The sequence below is a fragment of the Pimephales promelas genome, chromosome 21 (assembly GCF_988280905.1).
Source record: "Pimephales promelas chromosome 21, fPimPro1.hap1.1, whole genome shotgun sequence".
Lineage (NCBI taxonomy): Eukaryota > Metazoa > Chordata > Actinopteri > Cypriniformes > Leuciscidae > Pimephales > Pimephales promelas.
In genome coordinates, this window is record NC_142789.1 from 28,290,137 (window position 1) to 28,311,262 (window position 21,126).

At 36.5% G+C, this 21,126-nt stretch overlaps 1 long non-coding RNA gene across 1 annotated transcript; it reads right to left on the minus strand.

Moving 5' to 3' along the window:
- Window positions 1-2,974: 2,974 nt before the first annotated feature.
- LOC148970485 (uncharacterized) lies at window positions 2,975-14,351 on the minus strand. Its single transcript, XR_016148333.1, has 3 exons — window positions 14,088-14,351; window positions 6,382-6,559; window positions 2,975-3,090 (listed from the first exon to the last, which is right to left on the minus strand). It is a non-coding gene; the product is annotated as an uncharacterized LOC148970485 (long non-coding RNA).
- Window positions 14,352-21,126: the final 6,775 nt, after the last annotated feature.

Genomic DNA, 21,126 nt, shown 5'->3' on the forward strand with positions numbered 1-21,126 from the left:
TTCAATCTTTCAATGCAAAAGTAGCGCAAGACGTGCCAGAGAAGTTTAATCTCGTGTTAATTATGTCTTGAAGAATACCAAAAAATGACGAGCATGTAAAATATCAAACTATTGGCTCTTGGTGAAACTCCATTGTCATATTAGGATCGGGATCCTTAACGCACATGATGCCATTAATTGGTTAATTCTGATAATCTCCTTTTTAATTGTTTTTCTCTAGAAGTGTATTTCTGTGTCTGTTTGTAAAGACTCTCTCCTCTTCATTTAGGTCCCAGAAGGCCCTTTTCGTGTCATTGGACACAAAACTGCTAATCCACTCAGACTCAGTTATTCCTCTGACCACGGGAGAAGAGCATTATTCAGGGATCAATACTCCCGATGAATGCCTTAAAAACTCTCAGTTAATTGATAAACGCTGAAGAGTGTCACACACTGCTGTCTACTATAATGTGTAGGAAGTCATTACATTGAGCAAATGAAGCAGCGTCACACACTGAATCTGCAACTTAAGCAGAGCACGTTTACTGGACAAGGATGAAGGAGAATCATGGCAAAGATGGACACATTCTGATGTTTGCAGGGATAAATAAACATGATGCAGTCACACACACACACACACACACAGGGAAAAATAAACATGATGCACATGAGACATGGATCCATAAAACAGGCCGACAGAATACATTAAATCCAAAAACAGCTTTATTGAAATTAATGTAAACGATATTATTAATACAATAGAACATTCTTTGAAAAAAAAATACCTATGAATTTAAATTTAATTAAATATTTACAAAATGATATAATTTAAAAGTTAGATAAAAAGTAAAAAAAAAAAGTCCACAATATCTGGGAAAAAAATTGTGTAAAATTAAATAGAGAACAGTAACACACACACACATAAATATTTATATACAAGTATTTAGCATATAAGTATATATATTATATATATATATATATATATATATATATATATACGTATATATACACACACATACACACACACACGTATATTATATTTCTCACTCAAAAAAAAAATGCTGTGTTGGTTTAACCCATGTTTGGGTCATGTGGACAAATCTAAGCCTTTGGTTTTACTTGTTTTATTACATTTTGTCCATATTTGACCAAAACATGGGTTAAAACAACTCAGCAGATTAAACACACACACACACACACACACACACACACACACACACACACACACACACACACACATAAATATTTATATATAAGTATATAAGTAGCCTATTATTGATGGTAGCAAAAATGTTTGGGTTGTTTTAACCCAACTTTGGGTCAAATATGGACAAACCCAGCCATTGGGTTATTTTTTATGACATTTTTTAACTCAACGTTTGGGTTTGTCTTTGTCCATATTTGACTCAAAGTTGGGTAAAAACATAGCGTTTTTTAGAGTGTGATGATTGCTAAAATATTGGATTGAGAAAATAAGCAAGATAAAAGAAAACCTGTCTCTCTCTCTCTCTCTCACACACACACACACACACACACACACTCTGATCCTATAGTTTATATACTCTATATCTGGGATCCTCCCAGAGAGAAACGAGGGAGTTTCCTAAATGTCAAAGGGGCGAGAGCTCTTGGAGATCTGAGTGTGAACACACACCGGACTCGTCAACACTGGAAACATCCCAACGAGGTAAAATCAGGATTCAACATAATATCTTATACCACTCACATTTGTGTAGACCTACCATTATTATATATTTTAATGTTTGATATGATTTATTTAGACTGGTCATAATATCAGTATATTTCAAATCAGATTTTCCAATCTGTTATGGTAGATATTTGTGTGTGTGTGTGTGTGTGTGTAAAGATAAAATAATGATAGCTCAAAAATAAATGGTTTTATGATTTGCCTTGCATTTTCTTTTATTCCTCTTTTAAAATAAATAAATAAAATAATAAAAAATGAATGATTTCCAAGTAAAGAAGCATGTTCAAATGCATCAGTAAAAATGCAAGCTTGAGGAGTTGATTTTAGAAGCATCTGTGTATTTTCTGCATAAATATGAACAAATGCAAGACGTTACAGTGACGAGAACACACATGCACACACCTTTCCGTTTTATGACAAAGTTTTGCTAGGTTTGGAAAAACTTGGCAAAATTTTGTAAAAATGTGTGCATGTGCTAATACACATTCAAGATATTAGGAAACTCAAATCTTGCTTATTTATTCATGCCTGAAATTCAAACTTAAATTCAAAACTACTCAAAAGTTTACGTATTGGCAGAATCTGCAAAATGTTAATATTGTTTGAACAAAATAAGAAGGATTATATAAAATGCATGATATTTTCTATTTAGTACTGCCCTGAATAAATAATTTTACATAAAAGATAAAAAAAAATGCTGAATTCATAAAAATTGCATCCTCTCGATTGTAAATATGATCTGGAGCTGTTTTGTGTTGTGTGATTGTTCTCGAGTCGCTGGTTTGTCCTGAACAGTTAAACTGAGCACTGATCTTCAGAAAGATCCTCCCGCTACTCTAAATTCTTCGGTTTCCTGCAAATTTGACATATTATTATTATAAAAAAGGTTGAAACACTCACAGATGCTCTAGAAGGAAACACGATGCGTTACGAGCCGGGGGGGTGAAAACTTTTAGAATTTGAAGATAAATGTTAATTGTATTAATTTGTCTTCCGGGAAACATCTTCTAAATGAAGAAAAATATATTATGTTTGCACAAAATATGAACAATTTACATATCTTCCTCCTGTTCAAAAGTTTTCACCCCCTGTCATTTCTTATAACTTCAGCTTTTGTGGACTATATGTAAACATCTTTAGTGTAAACTATCGTATTCAGGACAGTACTACATTAGAAAGAGTATGCATTTTGTATGATCCCTCTTATATTGTTAAAATAATGTGCATGGAAACTATGAATATGTTTGCATACAGAATTATTAGACCGACAAGATTTTTTTAAAGAAGTCTCTTCTGCTCACCAAGGCTTCATTTATTTGTCCATTTATTCCTGTGATCTTCATCATCATTACTCCAGTCTTCAGTGTCACATGATCCTCCAGAAATCACTCTAATATGAGGATCTGATGATCAAGACACATTTATGATTATTATCAATGTTGAAAATGCTTGATATTAACTTCCATGATACATTTTACAATTCGTTTTTTTCAAAAATTACACAATGTTAAATACATTGCAAACAATTATATATAGCGAAGCTCACAAATATAGAGCCACAACGACAGAAAGTCAGAGTAGTTTCAACTTCAAATATTCATCAATCTGTTCACTATATATATATATATATATATATATATATACTTTAATTACAGCTGAGACATGGTAAAGGATCAAATATAGCTCAAAAATAAGTAAATAAATCTGCTTTTTGTGAACTGTATGCCAGTAAAGGCAATATTAACTTGGTATTATATATTTAATAACTTCCCTGTTGTATTGTGATTCTATTGTGATATTAAACTAATTTTGCAAATAAAAATGTATAAAAAAAATCGAATTAATGAATTCCAATTTTGAGTTAATTGACATTCACTGAACTGGGAACACAATGCATAAGAGCCGGGGGGTGAAAACTTTTAGAATTTGAAAATAAATGTAAATTAATTTATCTTCTGGGAAACACGCAAGTATGTTCTGTAGCTTCCAAAGGGCAGTACTAAATGAAAAAATATGATATTCAAACAAAATAAGAAATATTTACGTTCATCCTGTTCAAAAGTTTTCACCCCCTTTTTAAGCCTTTTTACACTCATCAATGTCTTCACGAGATTATATATATATATTTCATGCATGTTAAAGGATCAAATATAGCCCAAACTTAAATAAAAAAAAAATGCTTTTTGTGAACTATATTATAGCAAAGGCAATATTAACTTCATTCTACCATTCAAATCTTTGGGACCCATATTATATGTTCTATTTAATTACTTCCCTATATGGAGAAACTGGAAAAATGAGAATATGGTGCAAAAGTTCATTTATTTCAGTAATTCAACTTAAAAGGTGAAACTAATATATAATGTAGACTCATTACATGCAAAGTGAGATATTTCAAGCCTTTATTTGTTATAATTGTGATGATTATGGTTTACAGCTTATGAAAACCTTTTCACAATATTCTAATTTTGACTTTGTGGTTTTCATAACTATAAGCCATAATCAGAATTATAACAAATAAAGGCTTGAAATATCTCACTTTGCATGTAATGAGTCTATATAATATATTAGTTTCACCTTTTAAGTTGAATTACTGAAATACAGGAACTTTTGCACCATATTCTCATTTTTCCAGTTTCACCTGTGTGTGTGTGTGTGTGTATGGAGTCACGAGGTCTTTAGGGCGTCTGATGGGTCTGGACGGCTGTAAACTGTGGGAATGGGGTTTATTGTGAAGATTCAGAGTTGTGTGTATCCGAGGGAGCGTGAGATTGACTAAGGGTAGGTTATAGACACACACAGGCTTTACGGGACATTTTAACCCATAGGTGTTGAACATCATCTAACCCACTGGAGGTCTTCAGCGTCTCAGCTCTTCATGTCAAGCTTGAATGACACAAAATGGCCTCCACTGTCCTCATGGGAACGCGGCTTTACAGTAAATGGCGTCTGTATACGTTGCACAGGCGTGGGTGTGTGTGTGTACGTCACGCTGGCATGGCCGGGCTATCTGGAAATGTGTGTGTTATAAACCTTGTTGCTTTTAGTAAATAAGAGAAATCTAATTGTTGCTATTGTGGTCATTGTTCGTATTTTTTCTTTTTATTGAGCAATTCTATACAGTATTTCTTTTTCTTTAGTAAAGATACATTGACGTTCATTAACACACAGATTTTGGGCAGATGCAGTGGAAATCAGCCTATACATGTCATTCTCAAAACACAAACATTATTTCTTGACATGCAGTGTTTACTTTAAGAAACATTAAGAAAATGGGTTTTTTTTGTCCAAATGTTGTTTTTATTGCATTTATATGCAGTATTTGATCACGCTTTTCCTGTGACGTGTTTAAATATATATATTTTTAATCAAATATATACAGATCACTCTAAAAAAATGCTTTCAGGGTCAAATAATAAAACACACTGTGTGTGTGTGTGTGTGTGTTTAATCTGCTGAGTTGTTTTAACCCATGTTTTGGTCAAATATGGACAAAATTTAATAAAACAAATTAAACCAAAGGCTTAGATTTGTCCACATGACCCAAAAATGGGTTAAACCAACAAAACATTTTTTTTGAGTGAGAAATATAATATTATATATATTATATATATGAAGAGTTCAGATGTAAAAGCCTCTAAGTGCCATTTGAAATTTAATTTTTATCAGGCTTGTATATTTAAGTTCAGTGATTTCACTTAAATGGCAATGATAATTACCTATTAATTGTTATTTAAGTGAAATTACTGAACTTAAATATACAAGTTTGATCAAAATTATCATTAAAAAAGAAAATTTCAAATGGCATTTAGAGGCTTTTGCATCTGAACTCTTCATATATATATATATATATATATATACACACATACACACACATATATATCACTCTAAAAAATGCTGGTGGGTTGGTTTAACCCAATTTTGGGTCAAATATGGACAAACCCAGCCGTTGGGTTAGATTTTTAAATTGCATTTTTAATCCAACTTTGGGTTTGTCCATATTTGACCCGAAATAGAGTTAACCCAGCATTTTTTAGTGTGTAAACTTCCAAAAAAAAAAAAAAATATCTACAGGTGAAACTGAAAAAAAAAAAGAGAATATGGTGCAAAAGTTTATTTATTTCAGTAAATCAGCTTAAAAGTTGAAGCGACACTCTAAACAATGCTGGGTTGTTTGAACCCAAAATTGGGTCAAATATGGACCAACCCTAATGTTGTGTTGAAAATGTAATTTCAAATTTTAACCCAACTTCAACATTCACTATCATTTTATTGCTTTTTTAACCCAACATTTGGGTTCCTCCATATTTGACCAAAATTTGGGTTGAAACAGGGTGTAATATATTAGAGTCATTACATGCAAAGTGAGATATTTCGATGATTATGTCTTACAGCTTATGAAAACCCTATGAGTTTCACCTTTTTAAGTTGAATAACTGAAATTAATAAACTTTTGCACCATATTCTCAACACTCTAAAAATTTCTGGGTTGTTTTAACCCAACTTTGGGTCAAATAAGGACAAACCCAGCCATTGGGTTACATTTTTTAATTACATTATTAACCCAACGTTTGGGTTTGTCCATATTTGACCCAAAGTTAGGTTGAAACAACCCAACATTTTTCGAGTGAACTTTCACCTGTATGATTACAGAAGAACTAAACAGATGAAAATGACAGAAATCAAAACTAAACCTGTAAGCGTGTTCAGGAGAGTGGGTCATGTGACGTGTGCGATGGCTTGAGAAGTAATCAGGGTAACGACGAGGGCCGGGTCCCGCTGGAGTCCGAGGGCGCCCAGTGACGAGGGGGTCAAAGGGTAAACAAACAGCAGTAATCCTGGAGGAAGCTGGGAATGCTCCTCATCCTCCATCTATGTGGACCAATCACACTGATTAAAACACAACAGTTTATCTTAAACCGCATGCCGAGAAGCAAAGGCTCTGACCCCGTAATGAGCGCCGACCCCATAAAACGGTGACAGTTAGGCTAAAACCACTTTATTGAAACCTTTTTCATTAGTAATTCTCCTCTGAATTATTTATTGGCACGTTTTTGTTTTTGTTTTTTGGACGGGAAGAGTTGAAATGTCTTATTCAGCAGAAGCAAACCCCCCCTCCTCATTCAGTCATGCTAACATGTATTGAGTCTGACAGGCTCGTTCTCAACGGGACTCAGCATGTTTGATCCCGGAGATTCCCACAAAAGGCAGAAACATCAGGACTATAGGGAGAATCAACGTACGGATCTGACTAATTGTACAGAGACACGCAACTGATGCTCGGATGGAGCTGCCCACACAGGAAGTGACATCATTAGCACCCTAAACAGGGTTCTTTACATATTCTTTACATAAATGGTATTGGCATTCTAAGCAAAGAATGTACTAATAAACATATCAGAGAATGTTTCTACAATGGCAAAAAAAAAAATAATAATACCTAGAGGAAAATTTTTCTGGAATGCTATTTTTATGAATATTAATTGGCAGAAGGCATGGCTTGTTCCTTTTAAATTGTATATATATAGTTTTATATATTTTCATATACCCATCTAAGATGTACATTTCAAGATTTCTTGATTTTGATCACAAATGTACTTTTTGAAAATGTAACCCACTTTTTCTGGTTGTTCATACAGTAATGCATTTTGGAAAGAACTTGAGAATTCTATATTATGTAAAACAAAACATTGAGAGGAAGAACATTATCACTTATTTTGAATACAAAGACAAGAAACTACATTTTGTTAGGCAAATTTCATATCCATAAATGTAAATTCCAGAATTCTTCACCATCATTTAAGTTGTTTTTGATAGAGGTGAATTTTTTAAAATTTTTATTAAGTCTCTTAATTTAATTACAAACAAGAAACGCATATTAGTAATGAACATGCATTCAGAAATTTTTAATGGTTAATATGTCACTAGAACTATTTTTGTCATGGGATAGAAATCTGTCACAAGTTTATTTCTCTTTATTTGTAACTTGATTGTTTTTATTTATTTATATTTTTTTAAATTTTATTTCTTTGTTTTTTTTTTCAACCTGTAATGTATTGTATCGATACTATTTAACAAATGTGAACTGGAAAGACTGAAATGTTTTTTTGTTATATTTTAAAATAATAATAATTTAAAATTACTCAGTTCATCTCGGTTTTCATGCAGATGTAAACACTTTTTTCCATCTGAAATTGTTAGATAATTTATGTTTATATTTTCACTAGAAAGCAAACTGTTTTCTATGTGAATATATATTGTATTAAATCCTGTGATCAAAGCTGAATTTATCATCATTACTCCAGTCTTCAGGGTCACATGATCCTTCACAAATCACTCTAATATGAGGATCTGATGATCAAGAAACATTTATGATTATCAGTGTTGAAAAGAGTTCAGATTTTTGTGGAAAGTGATACATCTAGAATTCATTTTTAATGAATAGAATGTTCAAAAGAACAGCATTTATATAAAATATAAATTTTCTTTTTAACAATGTCTTTGCTGCCAGCTTTAATCCATTTAATACATCCTTATTTCGTTTTGTTTATTTAACAAATAATATTTAAAAATATTTTAAAAGTATGTACTGACCTTGAACTTTATATGTGTTTAATTGTTATTTAATTATTATTTATAATATATTTGTTTTATGAAAAATGTAGGAAAAAAATGTGATACAAATTATGGAAAATTATTAAAATTAAAAAAATAAAACACCACATATTATATTTCATTTTAAGCAAAGGCACACACTTTGTTGAAAAAAATAAAAAATAAATAAATTCTTCAACCCGAACCCATCCACCAATCCATTCATCCATCCATCCATCCATCCACCAATCCATCCATCTACTGTACCAATCCACCAATCCATCCATCCATCCATCAATCCATCCATCCACCAATCCATCCATCTACTGTACCAATCCACCAATCCATCCACCAATGCATCCATCCATCCATCTACCAAACCACCAATCCATCCATCTACTAATCCACCAATCCATCCATCCATCCATCAATCCACCAATCCATCCATCCATCCACCAATCCATCCATCCACCAATCTATCCATCCATCCATCCACCAATCCATCTATTCCCCAATCCATCCATCCATCCACCAATCCATCCATCTACCAATCCATCCATCTACCAATCCATCAATCCACCCATCCATCCACCAATGCATCCATCCATCCATCTACCAAACCACCAATCCATCCACCAATCAATCCATCCATCCATCTACCAATCCACCAATCCATCCATCTACTAATCCACCAATCCATCCATCTACCAATCCATCCATCCACCAATCCATCCATCCACCAATCCATCCATCCATCCACCAATCTATCCATCCATCCATCCATCCACCAATCCATCTATTCCCCAATCCATCCATCCATCCATCCACCAATCCATCCATCCATCCACCAATCTATCCATCCATCCATCCACCAATCCATCTATTCCCCAATCCATCCATCCATGCACACACTGACATGCTGACTGACAATTACTGTTCACAGTCGCTTGTGTTATGAAGTGTATTTGTCTGGTCATTTCTCTGTATTATGTTGTGATCATGTTGAGGGATGTGAAAAGAGATTTGAGTGTCAAAGCATCATGTGCCACTTCAGACTCAGTGTTTCAGGTTAGCAAGGCATCTCAGAGCACACACACACACACAAACACACACACACACACACACACACACAGTATAGACTCCAGCACTGTCATGGCACTGGTTCAATACAGTTGTGTCAGTGAATGAATGCTGTGATATTCCGCCTCAGGGTTTCCTCTGTTTATGTAGAAGCACATCAGAAAATGAGACTGGGATTATGGGTAAAACCCGCCTGAAGCAAAACACAACAAATTAGTCCAATTTACCTCCAAACAACAGGAGGAAAGCCTGCGTTTTAAGGTTTCAGTCTGTGTTTGAGCTATCATCAGTCTGACAGCTGAAATACTAGCCAGTGGTAAGCCTTTGATTCAGGACATTTAAAATATAAAAATAAACCGCATATATATATATATATATATATATATATATATATATATATAGTTTTTATATGCATCTTTTTTTCCAATATTTTTATCATTTCAACTATATTTATAAACATAAGCAAACCTATTGATTTTATAATATTACCAGTATGTGTGTATTATGTGTGTATACACTCTAAAAAATGCTGGGTTGTTTTAACCCAACTTTGGGTCAAATATGGACTAACCCAGCCGTTGGGTTAAATTTTTACATTACATTTTTAACCCAACATTTCGGGTTTGTCCATATTTGACCCAAAATTGGGTTAAAACAACCCAGCATTTTTTAGAGTGTAATAATAATGTAATAATAAAATAGCCTTAATTATGTTTTTGTAATTTTGCCTTCTTGCATTTTTCAACAATTAAACAACCAAATTCTATAAATACTGTAACAAACTGTAATATACTTCAAACAAATAAATATGCACACAGAAACACCATCGCACGCACACACACACACTCACACTCACACACCTGACAGAGCAGAACTGTATTTGATAAAACACAGTACAGATTATTTGCCAGATGAGTGTCGACTGAAACTGTCAGAGTATCATCTTAGTCACGCTCCACGAAGCGCTCTACGTTTACTGAAGCGCTCTGTTGTGATTATTTACCGATCGTGACGCTAGGCCTGTACTCTACAGTGATGAGTGATTCTCTCCCTCCACAGATCAGAGCCCAGTCACTGCGGGACTAAACTACTACAGTATATCTGAAGACGAACGAAAACACTCTATAAATCACAGCGGACTGTTTTTTTCAGAATGTTTACAGCACTTATATTGGACACTGCTCAGACTGAAGTATTAAAGTGTTTGTGTTCCACACATGAATGATCCCTCAAATCAAACTCATTTTCTCCAGGAAATATCACAATCAGATCTATTGTCAGCTGATCACGAGATAAGATGCTCATTTGTTTGGGCGAGAAAGCAATAGTGTCTTATAAATCCAGATTTTCTGATTAGCGAAGAGATGGGAATTCTGTTTAAATGTACAGAACAGCAACAGATGCACACGATATATAAATATGCAATTCATCACACCATAAAAGGCTTAAAAGAATTCTAAATGGAGTTCTAAATAGTTTTTGACTCTATTTTAAAGAACCTTTACGTCAAAAAAGTTGAGAATGTTCACTGTAAAAAAAATATTGTTGGTTTAACTTAAAAAAGTAAGTAACCTGGTTGCCTTAAAATCTTAACTTCATTGAACTGGAAAAAGTGAGTTAATACAATGAAAGAGATTAATTTAATCATCAGAAACTCAAAATTATATGTTATCTGAACTAAATAAATTATTTAAGTTGATTTGACAAAAGAAAAAATGTTGTGATTACTACACTGTAAAAAAATATTGTTGGTTTAACTTAAAAAAGTAAGTAACCTGGGTTGCCTTAAAATTTTAAATTGATTGAACTGGAAAAAGTGAGTTAATACAATGAAGGAGATTGATGTAATCATCAGAAACTCAAAATAATAAGTTATCTCAACTAAATAAATTATTATAAAGTTGATTTGACAAAAGAAAATTTGTTGTGATAACAAATCTTGAAAATCTTTTACAGTATCTTTACAGTGTTGTAAAGTCCTCGCGCAATGAATAATTTTGCCCCTTAAAACATTTTTCCAGTGAAAATAGTTTCTTCATGCCTTTAAATATCTTGAATGTAACTCGACACCATTGCTTCATGAATATGCAAATTGGTCCCCACCTCCACTCACTCACTGCGGCTCGGATTACCTGATCTACTGTAGTAAAAAACGCGACACAATTGCAAGTGTAAATATTGGTTTAACTCAGCTAAACGTGTTTGAACCCGAAACTGATTGAATTATACAGGATCGTCTTCAAGATCATGAATCGTGATGAGTTTTATACAGTGTCGGACACATTCATATGATTAGCCTTTGGCTCGACTACGTTATCAAACAGAAACAGCTAATGTGTGTGTTGCTAATGCCACACACACGTTCCTTTCCCCATCTCAGAGTCACAGCTGCCTTCTAAACGTCAGTGGAGAAATTTTATTTAACAGAAGTATAGCCTACATCGAACGGTCCGTTTGGACTACATCCCTCTGCTTCCTTCTTTAATGACGTCGCCCACAGGAATGCTCCCTCATTATAACTTACTGTGTTTACTCATCTCTTACGGTGATTTTCTGAAGTAAAACTGATGCTTCATCTTTTGTGTTTTGTACAATAAATTTATTAAACTCATCAGTATATGTTTGATCATCATTCCGTCCGACACAGCAGACTTGTAGGCTATTAATAGCTAATGGATACATACAAGCAGATGACAAATACGTTATAATAACCATAATTAAACTACTAAACTATACCTGTTCCATCTCTATACAGCACTCTGACTCGGTAGGCATTATTGTCCGACTCGAAATGAACACCGTTACTGAGAGTTTCTAATATTATCATCATTCCGTGAGATGAAATTGTCCTGAGACACTGAGCTCGAACTCATGAAGCTCCGCCCCCTGTGCCGGCGGCAGCAGCTCATTTGCATTTAAAGGGCACACACTCAAACAGCGCGTTTTTCTGAGCCCCAAAAAATGACAATTTAAACATGCTGTAAAAAATGATCTGTTGCGTATTTTGAGCTGAAACTTCACATACACATTCTGGGGACATCAGAGATTTTACATCTTGTGAAAAGGGCCATAATACGGGACTTTTAAATGATTGCATAATACTTTGCATAACAGGTTTTTAAAAAATGTTATAGTGATAAAAGTATGTTTTGTATGTATGCATGTAGAAACTCATGACACTAAAAAAACACTGGAAATGATGCATATCTGCATTATATTCCACGGTGCCTAAACACACTTTCACAGCATCAGTGCTGCGTGTTTTTATGTAAAGCCTGGAGTTTGTTGCTAGTCCTGCTCATTTCTGGCGAGTAGCCCGTGTTTGTTTGCGTTGCGTGTCATTGTGGTCTGCATGTGTTGCCTGGAATCAGTAGATTGTAAAGTGAACGCATTGATAGATCAGAGGAATGCTGCCGTGTCCGTGAGCTGTGAAGACAATCGATTGAAACAGGGAAATGTTTGTTTCAGAACAAGGCCTCCATTAGCAGCCGCTTGAGCCAAACGAATAAAAGCCTTTAATTAAGTCAAGTTCAATAGACTGAAGAATACAGCCATGTGTGGAATGGATTACTAGCTTTCCCACTTACTGAATCTGAACTGGTTTTTGCTTCAGGACATGAAGCTGCGAAACAACACTGTCATCGGTCAATGCAAACAAATCAAACTATTAACACTACACTAATAAGGAAGGCTCTTCTGCTCTCCAGTGACGCATCAAAAATACAGTACACTGTAAAAAATAATCCTGTAAAAATTGGTAAACTACTGGCAGCTGTGGTTGCCAGCATCATACCGTAACTATACTGTGTGTTACTGTTTTTGTGTTAAGAGCATAGATCTGTTAAATTAAAGTTTTATACTGTAGCTGACAGTACGGTATTTAGCTGTTAATTTCAAAAACAGTAACACACCGTATTTTTACGGTATGATGCTGGCAACCAGAGCTACCAGTAGTTTACCGTTCTTTTACAGGATTATTATTTACAGTGTAAGTTGTGTAATGAAACTCAAAAAATGTGAATATGGTGCAAAGGTTCAACTTAAAAGGTGAAACTAATATATAACATAGACTCATTACATGCAAAGTGAGATATATTTTAAGCCTTTATTTGTTATAATTTTGATGATTATGGCTTTTATGAAAACCTTTTCACAATATTCTCATTCTAACTGGGGTTTTCATAAGCTCTAAGCCATAATCATCAAAATTATAACAAATAAAGGCTTGAAATATCTCACTTTGCATGTAATGATAATAATTAACTAAATGTAAGATGAAAACTAAAACAAAAAAAAATAAAAGCAATTTAAAATATGAATAGAAGCTAAAATAACGCTTGTTATGTTTACGTTACATTCTGCTGACTCTTATTTTGACACTCGCTTCTGTTTCCCTGGTCTAGTCACTGATTATGGCCCGTGTTTCTAGCCCGTGTTAATTCTCCCAGTGATCTCCGTATTCTCTCGATTATTAATAAAGACCGTTTTTTTGTGACTCTAACATCCCATTCTTCAAATCATGGGAATTATTAATACCAATAAGTGCATCAAGACGCTAAACATACATACTTATTTTCCCTAAGCATCAGAAAAGCAGGTGAAATCTGTTTTGGGTGAGAGGAGGACACATGAACTAGCTGACCACCGGTGAAGCGGCACTGACGGAGTTAAACTCTGCGGTGTATGTGTGTGAGAGTCGGGAACATCCTGACCTACATCCGTTTACCTCCTCTAATCCAGCTCTCCCAGCGCAGGGATCTCTGAGGTGTTGAGTCCTTATCAAAGGCAGATTCGCCATCTCTGCTCCCGATCTGACTCGAGATGCATTCACATTCAATTAGCAGCTCGTAATCTGCGTTTAAGGAGCGTGTTGCGCGAGGATGTGACAATATGCGCGCAAAAACGGATGGATTATGTTGTAATGTTGGGAAAACAGGCGTGGGTGTGATGTGAAGGGGATTACGCTAACCCCATTTCAATGAGCCGAGAAACCACGATCCCGCAAAAAAAAAAAAAAAAAAAAAAAAAGTATTTTAGGAGGGAGATGTTTTTTTTTTTTTTTTTGTTTTTTTGGAGGGAGATGTGATGTAGGTGGTTTAATTTAGCAAACGGATCCGGAAATGAGGATTCAGAGCTGTTTAAAGTCGAGAGGAGAGCTTCATGGTGCGTTCCATTCGACAGGGTCCCTACGCAGTGTTCACTGCTCCCTACTCCCTGAACACGGTATATCAGTTGAAGTGGACTTCACTGACTTCCTGTGAAGTGATGTACCAATGTTCCCTTATTCCCTATGCCGTTTGCAGTGCCTTTCGAACTGAAAATGTTCGTTCCCTTTAAAATGGAATCTCACTTAAGATGGCTAAATACCCTGTGAAGTCCACTTCGCAGTCCACTTACGGTCGAATGGGACGCCCCTTCGGTGTACGTGAGAACACACTCAAGCAGTTTCTCCTCCTGACCATTTACACACACACCTCATGATGGGAACATGCATTTCGTTTAGTTCATACAGGCTTGCCAGTCCTTTTATTTTAATAACTTGCAACAGGATATTTGACAATAAAACAAATGTGGGGCAGAACTTGATTTTATCCAGTGTAATTAATCGGATCAAACTTAGGCCTATATCAGAACGGAGACAGGAAAGAGGGATTTGTGACGTCATGACAAATGCAAAGTCATTTCAGAGGTGGAGAAAGTATTTTAATAAAAGATTACTAAAGGAAATAGGGCCAATCTCATACTGGATCTCGACATAAAACACGTGTATGAAAATGCACGTGCATTGAAAGTCAAATAACACACCCTTTTTTCCATAATAATTCCATTGGTGCTGTAAATAAAACATGCATTTTAAACCCTAATTATTACATATTCACACATTTTTACAAATTAAGAGACAGGTCACTAAACCGTTTCCTGTAAAATAAGATTATGAATTACCATTTTAATCTGAAACTTTTGTGCATAAACCAAATAGAGTAAAGGAGTTGCAGTGTTTTAGCTTATCACACACACACGTTTCATGTTTCATGTGGCTTTCCATAGGTATAATGTTTTTTTATACTGTACAAACTGTACATTCTGTCCTCTTACACTAACCCTACCCCTAATGACAACCCATCACTCACTCTCACACACACACACACACACACACACACACTAACCCTACCGCTAACCTACCCGTCACACAAAACTTTCTGCATTTTTACATTTTGAATAAAAACTTTAATTACTGTATTTTTATACCAGATTTACAAGAGATTTGGTCAGGTTTTGGTCACTTCTAGATACAAAGTTGTTATCAAATGAAAGTGGGTCCAAACACACACATACACACACACTAACCCTACCACTAACCTACCCGTCACACAAAACTTTCTGCATTTTTACATTTTGAAAAAAACTTTAATTACTGTATTTTTATACCAGATTTACAAGAGAGATTTGGTCAGGTTTTGGTCACTTCTAGATACAAAGTTGTTGTCAAATGACAGTGGGTACACACACAGACACACTCTCTCTCTAACACAAACACACAGAGACTCTAAAACACACACACACACACATAGACTGTGACAGTTGGCAGATTCTTCTTGACTGTCTGTTATGTACACAAAAGATTTTCTCCTACATGGGGCGAAACAGCGAACAGGTCAAGATGCTCTATTGAGCCTGTCAGCGCCTGAACGGCCCCACGTCGAGAGACCATTAGTCTGGAGGCTTCAGTCCCGCTACGACTAACTCTGTGTGCTGTCACATTCATTCTGCGCGCGCGCGCGCGTGTGTGTGTGCGATCACTGCTCCATCACTTCACAGGGATCAGCCCGAGTGAGATTACAGAGATGTTGATGGCACACTGCAGGGAGGATTACCAGACAAAATCAAATCAAATCTCTCATATTATGTTTGTGTTATTCAAAAGTTTACAGAAGAACAGCTTTGGTCCTCATGAGCCTGTGAAAACTCGAAACCTTGATGAAAAACAGAGAACACAAACCCATAAATAAATGCAAAACGCAGCTCTGAATACAAGGTTTAATAATGATGCCAGTTTTATCAGCTCTGAAAATATCACATATTCATCCTAAAAAAAACTTAACACAAAATAGCAACCTAATATACTTCCACAATGTGACTCACAAAAGCAAGGAGGGTCGACCTCAATCGGATTTAACCAAAACCACGAAAATGCAACAAAATGTAAAGTACATAAAACAAAAGACAAAATTCACATCATTTTACAGCTCAAATAACACAATTGTCCATTACAAATTCACTTTGCAATAACAAAATGTGTGTTTTAACTAAATTAATAAAAAAGTAGGCCTGCATCTTAAAGGGATACTTCACCTCTGGAAAGATGAATGTGTATTTAAAATGAGTCATTTATGTACGAGAAAAGTGAAATAATTTTTGAATTTGGAGCTTTCTAGACTGAGAAAAGCCAGAAAATGTATTTTTGGCTTATGTGGATGAAAGACAACAACTCCCAGAATGCACTTGCTTCGCTGCCCGCCAATATCAATATCCCTCACATCACTCATTTTTTACAATTATTTTAGAGGTGAAAACAGACTAAAGGAACAGGCTCCAGGGTAAAATTTAGCAGGATATATGCTCAGCCCCCACTGCTAATTAAAATCCTAAAGGAAACACTGACACTTTTCATTTGAACTTTTCTGAAACATTAACCAGATGGCCTATACTGTTGTTTATATGAGTCTGTGTTGTCTAGTCTTTTCACCGTTTTCTTAAAGTTAACATAATCTGACTGAGGAATCTTAATATTGTAACTGTGGTCAAATGTAAATTAACTTGTGCCTATTTAACTTTATTATTTAAGTCTGCAATTTGCCTTTATTAGCAATTATCATCAATTTGATTACACAGATACTAATTCAAATAAACAGACAACGGCATCTCTGAATTCAATAATGAAATGCCTTTAACTGAAAATTGAATGTTTAATCTGATTATTATACATTACTGACACTCTATCCTCCAATTTGATACTGTTAAGTGCTTTTATGTTACAGTATATTTTAATCTTTGATAACAGTAGGTAATAAAACGGATCAAAATATTAACAAATAGAACTCAGGATATTTTTCTTCATGTAAAATATACCTCATTGTCATGTTCTAGACTTGTTATATTTAGTATAAATATAACATTATAATATAACTGCCCCCTTAATATTGTGGCAGTTTTTTTTTCTTCGTGGTATCGAAAATGGTATCGAATATCGATATTTTTCAAAGTATCGTATCGAAGTTAGAAATTCTAGTATCGTATAAATTCTAGTATCCCGGCCAAGCGGGACGAGCGAGAGCCGCGGGAGAACGGCGCGAGTCATGTTTACTGTGGCGAGCGGGACGAGCGAGAGCCGCGGGAGAACGGCGCGAGTCATGATTACTATGGCAAGCGGGAAGAGTGAGGGTAGCGGTGGCGTGAGTACCGATGAGCGACACCTGTGAGACGCACCGTTCTCGTATCTCTCACAGAGAAGCGGGAATTTTCTTAGCAACCGATCACTTGTTAAGTGTTCATGTAAACACTACATTCAGATTCACCAATCGGAATGAATTCAGTTAGATTGAAACAAAAGGTGTGCATGTAAACAATGAATGGTGCAAGCTGAATCCTGGACATCGACGGCCGGACGTGTCCGGGAAAAAGAGGACGGTAACCCCTACTACTCAGCTTTCTCCACAGAACAAGAGCCTGCTAGCTTAGCTTCCAAAAAAAGATGGCCGACACTATGTGTTCATTTTGTGAGTGAGATCGCCCTCTATGGGCGGGTTGAGGAGATGCGGGACAGACCCGACTACTGACTGTAGACTTTAGCCTCTGGACAAAAACTCCTCCGATGACGCAAAAATTAAGATTTTTGTGTCATCGGAGGATATTTCCCAGACAGAAAATACGTGAATCTCTCGTCTCTAAGGGTGGAAAGCACGGTAATTTGACAGGTTATCTACTAATAATGCCAAATCCTGGAGTATCCCATTAAATGCAGTGCAAGTCACATGGGAAAAAAAAAATTATGGAAACCCGTTCGCCGTGCAGATTATCACATTTTCTGTAGAATAACATGCATGAATACGCAAGGCCAGTTTTGATCTCATAGTGCGAGCATTAGTTCAGAATAATCAAATCATGTGAATGGAGAGCCTCGGTGACGCTAGCTCTGAAACCCTGGGCTCTGGGATGAAGAGCGCGAGTGGAGTGACAGGTGCTGGAATCAGATCTCGCATAACTCCTCTTCCTCATGCCAGACTGACCCAGGGCTCTTTCTGGATAAACATGTCTGACCTCCTCAGCATCACTGCGCTGCAAATGCTTTTTTAGGCCGGGCCAGACACCCAGCGAGAGGGGGGAGCTCATCTGCCAACAGACATTTGCCTGGGAGAGGATTGCATTTGTTTTTTTCCTGTTGCGGGCGGAACGGGCCAATTGACTGCAAACTAATCTGTCCCGCTGTCGCAGTCTGTGCTGTTCCACAATGTCGGTACACAGTGTACAATTGTATTTATAGCCTGCCAACTAGACTTATCTTCGTTATGTAATATTTACGGCAGCGAGACAGCCACCCACACTCTCTCTCTCTCTCTCTCTCTCTCTCTCTCTGTGTGTGTAATGCTCGCTCTGCCCTGCCGTGCCTGCTGGGTAATTTTACTCACAAGCTCCAGCCAAGCAAGAAACATCCACAAACACTCTGCGCTGGAAAATTGCGCTCGCTCGTGTACCAAAACACGGTCCGCCAGACGTCCTCAAAAACACAGTTCAGTGGCACTCGCTCCAGACGAATTACGCTCCCCGTCTACGCCTCCGTGCAAATGTGAGCTGATCAGTGGGTCAGGGTGGAAATGCTAAAAAAACTGAAATTTAGAACAACTTAAAAGTGCACTAGAGGATCCTGGGTAAGGCAGCGTGCGTGTCTGACGATTATTACAGACAGTAAGGCCTTAACGGTGTTAACACATATTTTATTTAGCAATAATGATCAAGTAATAATCAATTCCCAGGGAAAGCAAGCAAACTAATATATTATATAGACTCATTACATGGAAAGTGAGATATTTCAAGCCTTCATTTGTTATAATAATTGTGATGATTATGGCTTACGGCTTATGAAATCCTTTTCATAATATTCTAATTTTGAATTTGGGGTTTTCAATTTAAGCCGCTCTCCTCCAGCGTGTTCATGTTATCATCGACAGAAGAAAAGATTTCCATGTGAAAGAAGGCGGAGCCTCAGAGCCACACCCACCTATTACATAATCACCATGTGGACCAATGATAGTACGGTGTTTTCCAGCCAGGGGTGAATTTCCCGAAAGCATCGTTAGCCAACTATGGTCGCAAAGTTCCGTCATTATCAGCAACGAGTCTGTGTTTACCGAAACAATCGTTCCAACGAACTTTCGCAAATTTTCGCAAAGTTGTGTGTTTTGAACCACCGCTCTCGAGCTCTTCTATATTGCATCACATTTGGACGTAATAAATCCTTATCTTGAGCAAAATAAGCAAGCTGACATTCAGTCCAACCGGTGCCTTTTATTTAGAATCGACATACAAAAATGTACGTTTTCAAAAGATTTAAAGTACCGATTTTGAAGAGTGCGCATGTGCGAACGTCCTCTAGACTATGTAAGAACGAGTCACATATTGAGTCTGGTAATAAAGCAAAATAACTGAGAACAATTAGAAAAAGTCCTCAGATGACACGTCTGTAATTTATATATAATAAATCTAGCGTTAACTTAATTGGATGTCAAACAGTTTCATTAAAAGTAGTTATTAGTCCACCACGTGCGAAACCAACATGGTTGAACGATCCTTTGTGACAATGGGTTTCGGGAAACAGTCGTGACTAGCTAGTTGATTTCTCCAACGATGCATCGAACTATGGTAGTGAAGCAGCGAGTTACATTGTTTTACGGGAAACGCGAACATTTCTGGTTGTTGGCAAACGGATGAAACGAACTTCGTTTCGGCCTAATTTTGTTTTTGAAATGGCGTCACATCAATTCGTTTTTCCTGACCAGTGGTCTGAATTGGCTTTATGCACATCTGCACTACTTCCTGAACTTAAGCCAGCTCCCTGTTTCCTGTCTGCCATTATTGGACAAATTGATTAATCCAGGTGTGCCTGACCTCGGTAGTCACGGCAACAATAATCAGACACACCTGAATTAATCAAGTTTGGCCAATAATGGCAGACATGAAACAAGGAGCTGGTTTAAGTTCAGGAAGTAGTGCAGCTGCGCATAAAGGCAATTCAAACCGAAGCTCATTGAGACGCATGTGCACCTTGACTCCCAGACGTAATAACCAGCCAATCAGCCATTTACGTGAACAGAAAGTGGGCGTGTCCTCTAATATAATCTAACCGACACCACCACTAAACGCCACGCATTTCCGCATCTTCCAGTCCTAATGTAGGTCAAGCGGTGTTTTTAAGGGCCAATCCATTCGGATCAACAGCCGGGCTCAAGTCCTCGGGCTCAAACACACTTCACGCATCTGTCAACATGAGCACAAACTTGCTTTTTTAACCCCCAGACCTGCTAAGACATCGGCGTACCAAAAACACTCGACACAGGGAAGAGTTCATTAGGGGCCAAATGAGGACACAGTTCCCAACAAAGGCTCACAGCGTGGTTTCCAGTGTAACGCTGAGGGCTTTTAGCGCCCTGAACGCTTTCAGGTTCAGCTCAGAGCTCCATTAGGAGAGTGTGGCCCCTTATAAACGTGAG